At 35.4% G+C, this 14,182-nt stretch overlaps 1 long non-coding RNA gene across 1 annotated transcript in view; it reads right to left on the reverse strand.

Annotated features, from left to right (window-relative positions):
• The window catches only part of LOC149744297 (uncharacterized), a 136,154-nt gene that overhangs the window by 108,463 nt on the left and 13,509 nt on the right, over positions 1-14,182 (reverse strand). The window contains exons 2-3 of the long non-coding RNA XR_016391356.1: positions 10,420-10,474; positions 3,354-3,535 (exon numbers count right to left, since the gene is read on the reverse strand). This is a non-coding gene — a long non-coding RNA (uncharacterized LOC149744297). The remainder of the gene's footprint in view (positions 1-3,353; positions 3,536-10,419; positions 10,475-14,182) is intronic.

A 14,182-nucleotide genomic window follows, 5' to 3' on the forward strand; every position in this document is an offset into this window, starting at 1 on the left:
GTCCATTTCTACTAGGTTGTCCAATTTGTTGGCATATAACTGTTCATAGTTTTCTCTTATGATTTTTTTGTATCTCTGTGGTGTTGGTTCTTATTTCTACTCTTTCATTTCTTATTTTGTTTATTTGGGTCCTCTCTCTTTTGTTCATGGTCAGCATGACTAAAGATTTATCAATTTTTTTATATTTTCAAAAACACAGCTCTTTGTTTCATTAATCTTTTCTATACGTTTTCCATCTCTATTTTATTTATTTCCTCTCAGATCTTTATTATTTCCTTTCTTATGCTGACTTTGGACTTCCTTACTCTTCTTTTTCTCATTTCTTTAAATGCTGGTTTAAATTGTTTATTTGAGATTTTTCTTGTTCCTAGAGGTATTATTGTATTGCTATAAACTTCACTCTTAGAATTGCTTTTGCTGCATCCCATAGATTTTGGAAAGTTAATTTCCATTTTCATTTGTCTCAAGGTATTATCTGATTTCCTCTTTTATTTCCTCATTGACTGTTTTATAGTAGCATGTTGTGTAGTCACCATGTGTTTGCTCTTTCCAATTTTTCTTTTTGTAACTGATTTCTAATTTCATAACATTGTGGTTGGAGAAAATGCTTGATATAATTTCTGTCCTCTTAAATATGTTGAGACTTGTTTTGTGGCCTAGCATGGAATCTATCCTAGAGAACATTCCACGTGCCCTGAAAAAAATATATGTATTATTCTGTTTAGGGATGGAATTTCTTGTAGATATTCATTAAGTGCAACTGGTCCATTGTGTCGTTTAAGGCCACTTCTGCCTTATTGATTTTCTGTCTGGATGATCTGTCCATTGATGTAACTGTGGTGTTAAAGTCTCCTGCTATTATTGCATTACTGCTAATTTCTCCCATTAAGGCTATTAATATTTGCGTTATGTATTTTGGTGCTCCTGTATTGGTTGTGTATATGTTAATGAATGTAATATCCTCTTCTTATATTGATCCCTGTTTTTAAATTAATTTTTATTGGAGTATACTTGTTTTACATTGTTATGTTAGTTTCTAGTGTACAACAAAATGAATTATATATATATATATATATATATATATATATATATATATATATACATAGCCTTCTTTTATGGATTTCTTTCCCATTTAGGTAACCACAGTGCATTAAGTAGATTTCCCTGTGCTATACAGTATGTTCTCATTAGTTGTCTATTTTATACATAGCATAAATAATGTATATGTGTCAATCCCAAACTCTCAATTCCTCCAACCCCACCCTTTCCCCCCTTGGAATCCATACGTTTGTCCCATATGTCCATGTCTACTTCTGCTTTGCAAATAAGATCATCTACACCATTTTTCTAGATTCCACATATATGTGTTAATATATGATATTTGTTTTTGTCTTTTGGACTTATATAACTCTGTAATCTCCCTTTTCCTCTGAGTCCCCTCCCAGGGGCACAGGTCCCAAACTGATTACTTTTCTTCTCTTCCTACCCAATTATGTGTGGATCTTTCTTAAGGATTTGGTTGTATTGGAGTCTTTCTGACAGTTTCCAGTTAGTTTTCAGTAAGAATTGTTCCACATATAGAGTATTTTTAATGTGTTCATACAGGGAGGTGAGTTCTATGTCCTGCTACTCTGCCATCTTGACCAAACACTATTCTATGCATCTTGATTAGTGCATTTAGCCTATTTATGTTTAAAGTAGTTATTGATAGGTATGTTCTTATTGCCATTTTTAAATTGTTTTGTTCATTTTTGTAGCTCTTCTCTATTCCTCTCCTCTTCCTTCGGTTTCTTCTATTGTGGTTTGATGAACTCCTTCAGTGTTATGTTTGGATTCTTTGTCTTTATTTTTTGTGTATCCCTTGCAATTTTCTGATTTGTGGCTACCATGTGTTTCATATATATCAACCTGTATATATAGCCATTTTAAGCTGATAATCTCTTAAGTTCAAAGGCATTCTAAAAGCACTAGATTTTTCCTCCCCCCCATTTTATGTTTTTGATGTCACACTTTACATCTTTTTATTTTGTGTATCTTTTACCTTCCTGCTGTAGTTAGTTAATCTTGCTTATATTACTTTTGTCTTTTTTTTAACATCTTTATTGGAGTATAATTACTTTACAATGTGTTAGTTTCTGCTGTATAACAAAGTGAATCAGATACTTCTGCCTTTTAACTTTCATATTAACATTCTAAGTAGCTGATTTTTTTTACCTGTGAGAATTTTTCTTTCATATATTTCTTAATTTCAGGTCATGGCCTTGACTTATCTCTTTAAAGTAGACCTTTTAATATTTCATGTAAGGCTGCTTTAATGATGATAAACTCTTTTGGTTTTGCTTATCTGGGAAACTCTTTATATCTCCTTCAATTCTGAAATTCTGAATGATAACCTTGCCAGATAGAGTATTCTAGATTGTAAGTTTTCTTTTCCTTTCAATACTTTAAATGTATCCTGCCATTCCATTCTGTCCTATAAAGTTCCTCCCTAATTATCAGCTTATAGTCTTATGGGATTTCCATTGTATATGATTAGTTGTTTTTCTCCTGTGGCCCTTAAGATTCTCTATGTATCATTAACTTTTGCATTTTAATTATAATATGTCTTGGTGTGGATCTCTTTGAGATTCTCTTGTTTGGGACTCTCTGATTCTTGTAACTGGATGTCTATTTCCTTCCCCAGGTTAGGGAAGTTTTCAGCCATAATTTCCTCAGATGAGTTTTCTGTCCCTTTCTCTCTCTTCTTTTTCTGGGACCTCTATAATGTGAATGTTAGTTCACTTGATATAGTCCTAGAAGTCCCTTAATCTGTCCTCATTTTAAAAAAAATCTTTTCTTGTCTTTGCTGTTCTGAGTGGGTGATTTCCACTACTCTATCTTCCAGATCACTTATCCATTCTTCTGTATCATGTAATCTGCTGTTGATTCTCTCTAGTGTATTTTTAAATTTAAGTTATCATATTCCTCAACTCTGATTTTTTTTCTTATATTTTTTTAAGTCTTTGTTGAAGTCCTCACTGAGCTTCCGCATTCTTTTCCTAAGTTTGGTGAGCATTCTTATGACTATTTCTTTGAACTCTTTGTCAGGTGAATTACTTATCTCCATTTCTCTAGGGATTTTTTCCAGTAATTCTATTTTGCTTGTTCATTTAAAACACATGTCTCTGTCTCTGCATTTTGTTTGACATTTTGGGTTTTTTTTTCTACAAATTAGGTGAAAAATCTACCTCTATTTGCCTTGAAAGAGTGGCTTAGTGTAGACCGTTTTTGCCTGGATGTTTTAGCAGGCCAGCTGGACCTGGTGCAGATGCAGGCCAAGGACAGTCCCCAGAGAAAATCATAACTAAGGTCACCTTGACGGGCCACTGGAGCTGGAGAGGACCTGGTCTGGGGGAAGTCCATGGGGAGCACCACGCCTGAGGCCATCTTGACAGGGCAGCTGCATGTAGAGTGGATGCAGACCATGGGGAGACCCAAGGAGTACTCAGTAGTGCAGTCCAGCACCTCTGACTCTGGACAGGTCTCTGGAAGTTCCCTGCCCATTTGGAAGAAGGTGCAGAGTTAGTATAATCTAGGTGGCCTTTAAATTGCTGTTCTTTTTGCTGAGTCTTATGGTGGGTGAGTCTGTGTTTGGGCCTCTCAGCAATATCCCTTCCTACTAAAGTTAGCTGTGTCATTAGTAGGGTTCTCATGGATACCGTGTCTCTGTCTGTCCTATCCATTTCAATGAGGCTTTTCTTCATGCAGTAGCTTTACAATCAGCCCTCAGTCCTTCAGGAGGAATTGACCCACATGTAGCCGTAGATTTTGTGTGGCCATGGTAGAAAGTGGGCTCAATGTTTTCCTATACCCCCAGCTTGGGCCACTTTCTCTCCTCTATTTCATTTTTAAAGTACTGATCTTAACTCAGAAAATTTATTTTAAGGCCACTATTGGGTTGCAAACCACAAAGCACCACCTTTGGGGTCTGTTGGTAGTATCTGGATAGAGTGAACTCTGGACTCTCTATTCCACTCTGAACAGATCTGATTTTCTTTCTTTTAAAAATCAGGCTTTCAGAAAAATTAGGGAAACACTCCCATTTACCATTGCAACAAAAAGAATAAAATACCTAGGATTAAACCTACCTAAGGAAACAAAAAACGTGTATGCAGAAAACTATAAGACACTGATGAAAGAAATTAAAGATGATACAAACAGATGGAGAGATATACCATGTTCTTGAGTTGGAAGAATCAACATTGTGAAGATGACTATAATACCCAAAGCAATCTACAGATTCAATGAAATGCCTATCAAACTACCAATGGCATTTTTCACATAACTAGAACAAAAAAATTCACAATTTGTATGGAAACACAAAAGACCCCGAGTAGTCAAAGCAATCCTGAGAAAGAAAAACGGAGCTGGAGGACTCAGGCTCCTGGTCGTCAGTCTATACTACAAAGCTACAGTAATCAAGAGAGTATGGTACTGGCACAAAAACAGAAATATAGATCAATGGAACAGGATAGAAATCCCAGAGATAAACCCACGCACATAGAGTCACCTTATCTTTGATAAAGGAGGCAGGAATGTACAGTGGAGAAAAGACAGCCACTTCAATAAGTGGTGCTGGGAAAACTGGACAGCTACATGTAAAAGAATGAAATTAGAACATTCCCTAACACCATACACAAAAATAAACCCAAAATGGATTAAAGACCTAAATATAAGGCCACACACTATCAAACTCTTAGAGGAAAACATAGGCAGAACACACTATGACCTAAATCACAGCAAGATTCTTTTCAACCCACCTCCTAGAGAAATGGACATAAAAACAAAAATAAACAAATGGGACCTCATGAAACTTAAAAGCTTTTGCACAGCAAAGGAAACCATAAACAAGATGAAAAGACAACCCTTAAAATGGGAGAAAATATTTGCAAATGAAGCAACTGACAAAGAATTAATCTCCAAGATTTACAAGAAGCTCCGGCAGCTCAATATCAAAAAAAAAAAAGAACAAAAAAACAAAAACCCAATCCAAAAATGGGCAGAAGACCTAAATAGACATTTCTCCAAAGAAGAGATACAGATTGCCAACAAACACATGAAAGGATTCTCAGCATCACTACTCATTAGAGAAATGCAAATCAAAACTACAATGAGGTATCACCTCACACCAGTCAGAATGGCCATCATCAAAAAATCTATAAACAATAAATGCTGGAGAGGGTGTGGAGGAAAGAGAACCCTCTTGCACTGTTTGAGGGAATGTAAATTGATAGAGCCACTATGGAGAACAATATGGAGGTTCCTTAAAAAATTAAAAATAGAACTACCATACGACCCAGCAATCCCATTACTGGGCATATACCCTGAGAAAACCATAATTCAAAAAGAGTCATGTACCACAGTGTTCATTGCAGCTCTATTTACAATAGCCAGGACATGGAAGCAACCTAAGTGTCCATCGACAGATGAATGGATAAAGAAGATGTGGCACATATATACAATGGAATATTACTCAGCCATAAAAAGAAATGAAATTGAGTTATTTGTAATGAGGTGGATGGACCTAGAGTCTGTCATACAGAGTGAAGTAAGTCAGAAAGAGAAAAACAAATACTGTATGCTAATGCACATATATGGAATCAAGAAAGAAGAAGTGGTTCTGAAGAACCAAAGTGCAGGAGAGGAATAAAGATGCAGACATACAGAATGGACTTGAGGGCACGGGGAAGGGGAAGGGTAAGCTGGAATGAAGTGAGAGAGTGGTATGGACATATATACAGTACCAAATATAAAATAGCTAGTGGGAAGCAGTCTCATAGCACAGGGAGATCAGCTTGGTGCTTTGTGACCACCTAGAGGGTTGGGATAGGTAAGGTGGGAGGGGGACGCAAGAGACAAGAATTATGGGGATATGTGTATATGTATGGCTGATTCACTTTGTTGTAAAGCAGAAACTAACACACCTTTGTGGAGCAATTATATTCCAATAAAGATGTTAAAAAATCAGGCTTTCAGGTAAGATTTTGTGTAAAAATAAATAAAAACCATTAGACTTCAATCCTTAGAAGGTCAGAAAAACAGGAATAAGACTCAGAGCCTGTCTTTTCCTCTCCTTATTTATCTTAATCCTCTCTGATGTGTTTTCTACCTTGCACTTTGATTATGGTGAGATTTGTCTGCCTTGATCATTAGCTTACAACAACATGTGTAAATAGATATTATAATTTTCACTTTTTAGATGAGGAACCTGAAGTTCAGAGTGGTAAAAGGACTTGTCCAAGGTCACAGTACAAAACCAGGACTAGAGTCTAGAACTCCTGACTCACGTTTGTGTTATAATCTATACCTATGTAACTGTAGTTTGTTGTGCACTATAAGTAGAAAGTGTTTGGGATTTAAGAGTATTTTCAATTAGGTTTAAATTCTGGTTTAGCCACTTTCAAGCTGGGGAACTTGCGAATATCACCTTACTTTTTGCAGAGTCAATCCATACATATGTAGAAAGTGCAAGTCACAGAGTCTAAAACTGGATTTGATTTCAGGGACAGAGGCTCTGAACTGTTCTACTTTGCTGGTCTTGTATTACTCTTCAATCTATTATTCAAACCTAAGTCTTTGTTCAGTATTTATTGAAATAACCACTCTGTCTCTCAAACCCATCTAGTGTTTTTCCATCCTTTCTGCCACTTACATGTCCAAGCCACCAATATTACCACTGCCCTCTAATCACAAACATGCTTCCAGTCTCCCTCCAATCCAACCTCCACCTTGTTACCAGGGAGACCTAAGAAAATTCTAACTTGGCTTAATTCAATTCACTATTTAAAACTTCCAGTAGCTCCTCTTACTAACAGTAAAGTCCAAACATTTTTCATCAGTTAAGGACATGAGCTCTAGAACCATCATTCTTGGTTCATCTCTTATCCTCTTCACCTTTTATCTGTGGGACATCTAGTAAATTAAGTAATCTCTCTGAACCTCATTTTCCTCATCTGTAAAATGAAGACAATAATAGTACCTATTTGAAAGAGTTGCCACAAGTATTAAATGAGTTGATATGGATAGGTTAGCTTTTATTTATTGCATTATTACCCCATGATTCAGCCATACTAAACTGTCTTGATTTTCAAGTTACGTATTCCATTTTCTCCCTTGTTTTTGCTTACCTCAAGGAACTAGACAAAGAACAGACTAAATCAAAAGTTAGCAAAAGGAAGGAAATAATAAGGTTAAGAACATTAAATAAGTGAGCTAGTAACTAGAAAAACAATGGAAAATGTCAATAAAACTAAGAGTTGCTTTTTAAAAAAGATGAACAAAATTGACAAAACACTAGCTAGACTAAGAAAAAAGAAATGATTCAAATAAATAAAATTATTATTTAAAGGAAAGACACTACAACTGATACCACGAAATAAAAAGTTTATAAGTGACTGCTATAAACATTTATATGCCAAAAAATTTGATAACCTGGAAGAAATGGATAAGTTCCTGGAAACATACAACTTAGCAAGACTGAATAGTGAAGAAACAAACATCTAAATAGGCCAACAAGTAAAAAGATTGAATCCATAATCAAAAGTTTCCCAAAAAATAAAAGCCTAAGACATGATGACTTCGCTAGAGAATTCTACACAACTTTCGAAGAAAAATTAATGCCAATCCTTCCCAAACATTTCCAAAAAAATAGAAGAGAAGTGAACACTTCCAAACTTATTTGCAAAGCCATTATAACACTCAAACCAAAGCTAAGCAAGGACACTATAAGGAAAAAATACAGGCCAGTATCTCTGATGAACACAGATGCAAAAATTCTGAACAAAGTACTAGCAAACAGAATTCAACAGCACATTAAAAGTATTATGCGCCATGATCAAGTGGAATGTGTTAGCTGGGTGCAAGGATGGTTTAACATGTACAAATCAGTAAAAGTGATACATCACATTATCAGAATGATTAATAAAAGTCATGTGATCCTCTCAATAGATACATAAAAAGCATTCGACAATATTCAACATTTTTTCATGATAAAACCTCTCAACAAATTAGGTATGGAAGGAATAAACTCAATAAAGACCACATGTGACAAGCCCACCACTAATATCATAGTCAATGATGAGAATCTGAAAGCTTTTCCTCTAATATCATAAACATGCAAAGATGTCCATTTTTACCTCTTCTATTCAATATAGTACTAAAAGTCTTAGCAGAGCAATTAAGCAAGAAGAAGAAATAAAAGGCATTGAAATTGGAAAGGAAGAAATAAAACTATCTCTGTTTGCAGGTGACATGATCTTATATACAGAAAACTCTAAATGTTCTACCAAAAAAGCTGTCAGAATTAATAAATGAGTTCAGTAAAGTTGCAGGATATAAATATGTACTAAAAAATCTAGTTGCATTTCTATTCACTAACAACAAGCTATCTTAAAAATACATTAAGAAGGAATCCCATTTACAACAGCATCTGAAAAATATTTAGGAACTAATTTATCCAAGGAGGTGAAAGATCTGTACACTGAAAACTATAAAATACTGATGAAATAAGTTAAAGATGACACAAGTAAATAAAAAGATATCCAGTATTCATGTATTGGAAGAATTAATATTGTGAAAATGTCCATATTACTCAAAGCAATCTACAGATTAAATGCAATCTTTATCAAAAGTCCAGTAAAAATTTTCACAGAAATAGAGAAATCTATCCTAAAATTCTTATGAAATCACTAAACACCTCAAACAGTCAAAGCAATCTTGAGCAAATATAAAAAGGTTTGAGGCATCATATTAGTTGATTTCAAAATATACCACAGAGCTAGTAATAATTAAAAGAACATGGTACTTGTATATGCATTTATGGTCAATTGAGCATCAGTAAAGGTGCCAAGAACACACAATGGGGAAAGGACAGTCTCTTCATCTCTTCAAAAAATCGTTCTGGGAAAACTGGTTTTCCATATGCAGAAGAATGAAATTGGATCCTTATCTCACATGATACACAAAAATCAACTCAAAATGGATAAAAGACTTAAATGTAAGACATACAACTATAAAACTATTAGATGAAAAGATAAGGAAAACACTTCTTGACATTGGTCTGGGCAATTTTTTTTTTTTTTTTTGCGGTACGCGGGCCTCTCACTGTTGTGGCCTCTCTCATTGCGGAGCACAGGCTCCGGAAGCGCAGGCTCAGTGGCCATGGCTCATGGGCCTAGCCGTTCAGTGGCATGTGGGATCTTCCCGGACCGGGGCATGAACCCGTGTCCCCTGCATCAGCAGGCGGACGCTCAACCACTGTGCCACCAGGGACGCCGTGGCTAATTTTTTTTTTAATATGACCCCAAAAGCACAGGCAACAAATGTACAAATAGATACATGGGGTTGCATCAAGCTAAAAACTTCTGCACAGTAAAGGAACCAATCAACATAGTGAAGAGACAACTTATGAAATTGAACAAAGTACATGCAAATCATACATCTGATAAAGGATCAGTATCCAAACTCAACTCATCAGCAATAAAAAACCTGATTGAAAAGTGGTCAAAGGACCTGAATAAGCATTTCTCAAAAAAAGACATACACATAGCCAACAGATATATGAAAAGTTGATCAACATCACCAATTATTAGGAAAATGCATATCAAAACCACAATGAGATATCACTTCACACCTGTTAGAGTGGTTATTATAAAAAAGAGAAGAAACAATAAGTGTTGGTGAGGATGTGGAGAAAAGGAAACCTTTGTACAATGATCATGGGAATGTAAATTTTTATAGCCATTATGGAAAACTGTATGAAGATTCCTCAAAAAATTAAAAATATAACTGCCATATGATCAAGCAACCACATTTCTTAGTATATATTCAAAGGAATTTAAATCAGTAACTCAGAGAGATATCTACACTCCCATGTTCATTGCAGAATTATTTACAATAGCCAAGATGTGGTTACAGCCCAAAATTCCATTGATAGATCAATGGCAATGGAAAAGGAGGAGTAGTGTATATAAACAATGGAATATATCATTCAACCTTGAGAAAGAGGAATACCTATCATTTGTGACAACATGGATGAACCTGGAGAACATTATGCTAAGTAAAATAAACCAAACAGTAAAAGACTAATACTGTGTGATCTCACTTATACGCGGAATCTAAAAATATTATGAACTCATAGAAGCAGGGTGTAGAATGCTGGTTACCGAGGGCTGGGGAGGTTAGGCTGGGGGCAATGAGGAGAAGTACCAAAGGATACATAGCTGCAATTATGCAGGTGAATAAGCCTAGGGATCTAATGTACTGGCATGATATTATAGTTAATAATACTTCATTAAATACTACAAATATGCTAAAAGTAGATTACACGTGCACTCATCACACACAAAAATGTTAATTATATGAGATGATCATGTTAATTACCTTGGCTGTAGTACTCATTTCACCAAATCATGTACCAAATCATCATGTTGTATACCTTAAATACATAAAATTCTTATTTCAAAATACATAATTTTTTAAAACTTGTGCAAAAAAGCTTAAATTTAAAGGTGAAATGACATAATGCTTGGGATTTTCTTTAAAATATTCTAAGAGAAAATACAGGCTCATTATATGAAGCAAGATACTAACATTGAACATCTGCACCCCATAAGTATGTGTGTGCTGCGGGGTTAATTATGCCAGTCTCCCTACTTAGTGTTTGTTTTTGAAAGTGCACATAATGGAAGGTTTTTAAAAAGACACCAAAGAGGAAAAAAAGGATTTAGAAGTTTCTTTAAAAAGTTAAACATCTGTCTACTCTACCATGTGCCTTTTTATTCCTAGGTATTTAACCAAAAGAAATAAAAGCATATGCCCTTACAGTGACTTGTACATAGATATTCATAGTAGCTTTGTTTGTGATAACCCAAAATGGGAAACAAATGTCCACATACAGGTGAATGGATAAATAAATTGTGGTACATCCATGCAATGGAACACTACTCAGCAATTAAAAGGAATGAACTATTGATACACATTATGACATAGATAAATCTCAAAATAATTATGCTGACTGAAAGAAGCCAGATCAAAAAATGTACAAATTATAATGATTCTATTGATAAAAAATTTTAGAAAATACAAACTAATTTATAATGACACAAAGAACATTAGTAGTTGGCTGGGGACAGGAGTGAAGTGAGGAATGTGGACAGGGGAATGATGAGAGAGAGGCAGTACAAAGGAGGAAATCTTTTGGAATAATGAATGTTATATTGTGTTCAAGCTCTAAGAGCAAACAAACAGAAACTTTGTGGTAATGAGTTGTTTGGTTCTGAGTTTTAGATTTATTTTTCAGTTAAATTCAAGTGCAAAGGGAATATTGCCTGTGGCATAGCCAGCTTGGGTTGTAGTTGAAGTCAATCTCCTTTACTGGTAAGGACACTTCTGTCAACCTGGCTCCTTATCCTACTTGATCCTCACACAGGCTTTCTTGGAGTCCTTTTCCTTTTGACACCCCTCAACACGTTCTGGATGACAATTCTTCCCAGAGAGGCAGATTGCAAGGTGTGGAGGGATGAATATTAGGAGAAACTTGGGCTGTATCAATAACTAACAGAATATCCTGAACCAAATCAAGTCACATCCCCAAGATTCATTTGCCTATCTTTAAAATGAAGCTGCTCATAAATCTTTCCCTAACTAATTAGCATATGGTTCTACACTGACCAGCTATTGGGGGTGCTTCTACCCTAGTTTCACTTAAAGACTGATCAGGATATGAGAATGAAGAATTTGAGCACTTCAGGTATATGGTGTATAGGAGGAATCAGTGAGCTAATGGATGGGAAAACCTTTTGGCAAAGGTCTGTGTACATGAGAGGAGTCAAAATATGTACATTTCTCATAAATCCAGTCTCTCTCCTTCCATATTCTACCAAAGTTACCCTGCCGCCTAATAATTCCCCCTTTCCTGGATTCAAACTGCAAAATTTTCCAATCCACTATTAAGTTGCTCTGACTCCTTGGTTAGCAAAGTACAGCCTGATTGATGTATTCTTTTTTTTAACATCTTTATTGGAGTATAATTGCTTTACAATGGTGTGTTATTTTCTGATTTATTGAAGGAAATTTATTTGGCCAGTGTCCTCCCTTGGATTTCATGATTGTTGCCTGCTCTGCTTTTCTCCCATTCTAACCTTTTTATTCATCTCTATCCTCTGCCCTATAAGAGAAAGATACCTCTCATCACCCTGCCAAATATTTGCTTCCCACTGAATACTTCATCCCATCATCTACTACTCCCTTGTTGATGCATCAGTGAGACCAATTTCAGAAATGCCTACCTATGGATAATGTGACAAGAGAAAAGTCAGAGAGAGGCCAGAAAACAGAAAGGAAAAAAGTATAACATCCACTATAGCTTGGAGTTGGGTAATCATTTTAACTTCACAGAAAGCAGGGTTCGTGTGGAAGGTTGTGTCATAGGGCTTGTATAATTAAGATGTGAGACCATAAAGGATCTAGGAATCATTGATGTGGTGTTATCTTTACAGGAAATAGAGAATCTTCTTCAAGGTCGTATCTGTGAGTGGGAGAAGAGGATAGGTTGCCATAGGCCAGGTAATGAGCTGGTATAATGTCAAAAGCAAGACCTTACATATTGCAGTGAAAGTTCTAAACATAAGAAACAAAGGATAATTTCCTTCACCAGAACTTCTCTGCATACATTTGAAATAAATACTTTATTCACTTAAGTCATTTGGCATAATAAGAAATGGTCAGTAACCTAACTGCTATGGAGAAGCAATTTCTATTATGTGATAGATTATTTTGCTAAGAATCCAGATACTTTTGAATATAGCACCTTGGACATTATTCAAAAATTAATTATTGAACATTTCCTATGTGCTAGACACTGTATTAAATGCTAGGGATACAACATTGAATGGGAAAAAGTCCCTGCTCATATAGAGCTTATAGTCTAGTAGAAACAATTGTATATTAAACACATAGATAAATAAAAAAGATAATAAATGCACAGATTACAATAAGCACTATGAAGAAAAAAAACGATGTGGGAGATAGTAATGATAAGGATTTGGGACTGACACTTTAGAGAGATTGCCCAGGAAAGACTTACTCTAAGGAGGTAGATATAAACTTAGACTTGTAGGATAAAAAGGATCCAACAATGATAAATATAGAGGAAGAGGATTCCAAGTATAGGAAACATAAGGACAAAAGCTTGATTGAAAAAATAGTCTGAAAGGTCAGGAGACCAATTTGGCTGGACCATAGTAAATGAGGGAGAGAGTGGGATAAGATGTTTGAAACGTAGACCAAGGCCAAGGTCATAGAGGTCTCTGTAGGCCTTGGTAAGAGGTTTGGAATTTATTTTGAATGCAATAAGATGCTTTTGAAGTGTGTTAAGCAAGAGGGTGACATGTGCATTACAGCTGCTCTGTTGAAAATGGATTTGGTTGGGGCAGTGGGAAAGTAAAATCAAGAAGTGCTCCAGATGAGAGAGAATGATAACAATGGATATAAAGAGAAGTGAAAGGATTAGAACTCTATATTTAGAGGCAGAATTGACAGGCCATACTAATGTGTTGGATGTGGGAGATAAGGAAGAGAGAGTAATTAAGGATGGCTTTTACATTTTTGGCTTGAGCAAATGGGTGGATACTTTTCCCATTTACTGTGATGAGAAAGACTGTGAGGAATAGGTTTAAAGTTGAGGATCAAGAGTTCTATTTTGGCCAAGTTTTTGTTTGAGATGCCAATGAGATATCTATAATGAGATAACAAGTAGGCAGATAGATATATGAATTTGGATCTCAGGGAAAAATCAAACATGGATATATATATATATATATATATATATATATATATATATATATATATATATAGTGAATACATCAATAGATGGAGTTAAAAACTGTGGTGCTAGAAAGCATTAACTATGCAGGGAGGGTGAAGAGAGAACAGAAGCAGACCCATATGAGTGCCCTAGAGAAACTCAATGTTTAAGGAAGATGAGCCATCAGAGGAGCCCAGGATAAAATGAGTAAAACAGAAAGAAAGCCAAGAGAGTGTAGCATCACGGGAGCTGAAAGAATTAATAGTTAAGAATGGAGTGATCAACATGTAAAATTTGTTGTGAGGTTTAGTAATTTAAAGATAGAAAAATATCCATTGG

Source organism: Delphinapterus leucas, chromosome X (genome assembly GCF_059928025.1).
Source record: "Delphinapterus leucas isolate spDelLeu-1000000601 "Yukka" chromosome X, BTC_Dleu_Yukka2, whole genome shotgun sequence".
NCBI lineage: Eukaryota > Metazoa > Chordata > Mammalia > Artiodactyla > Monodontidae > Delphinapterus > Delphinapterus leucas.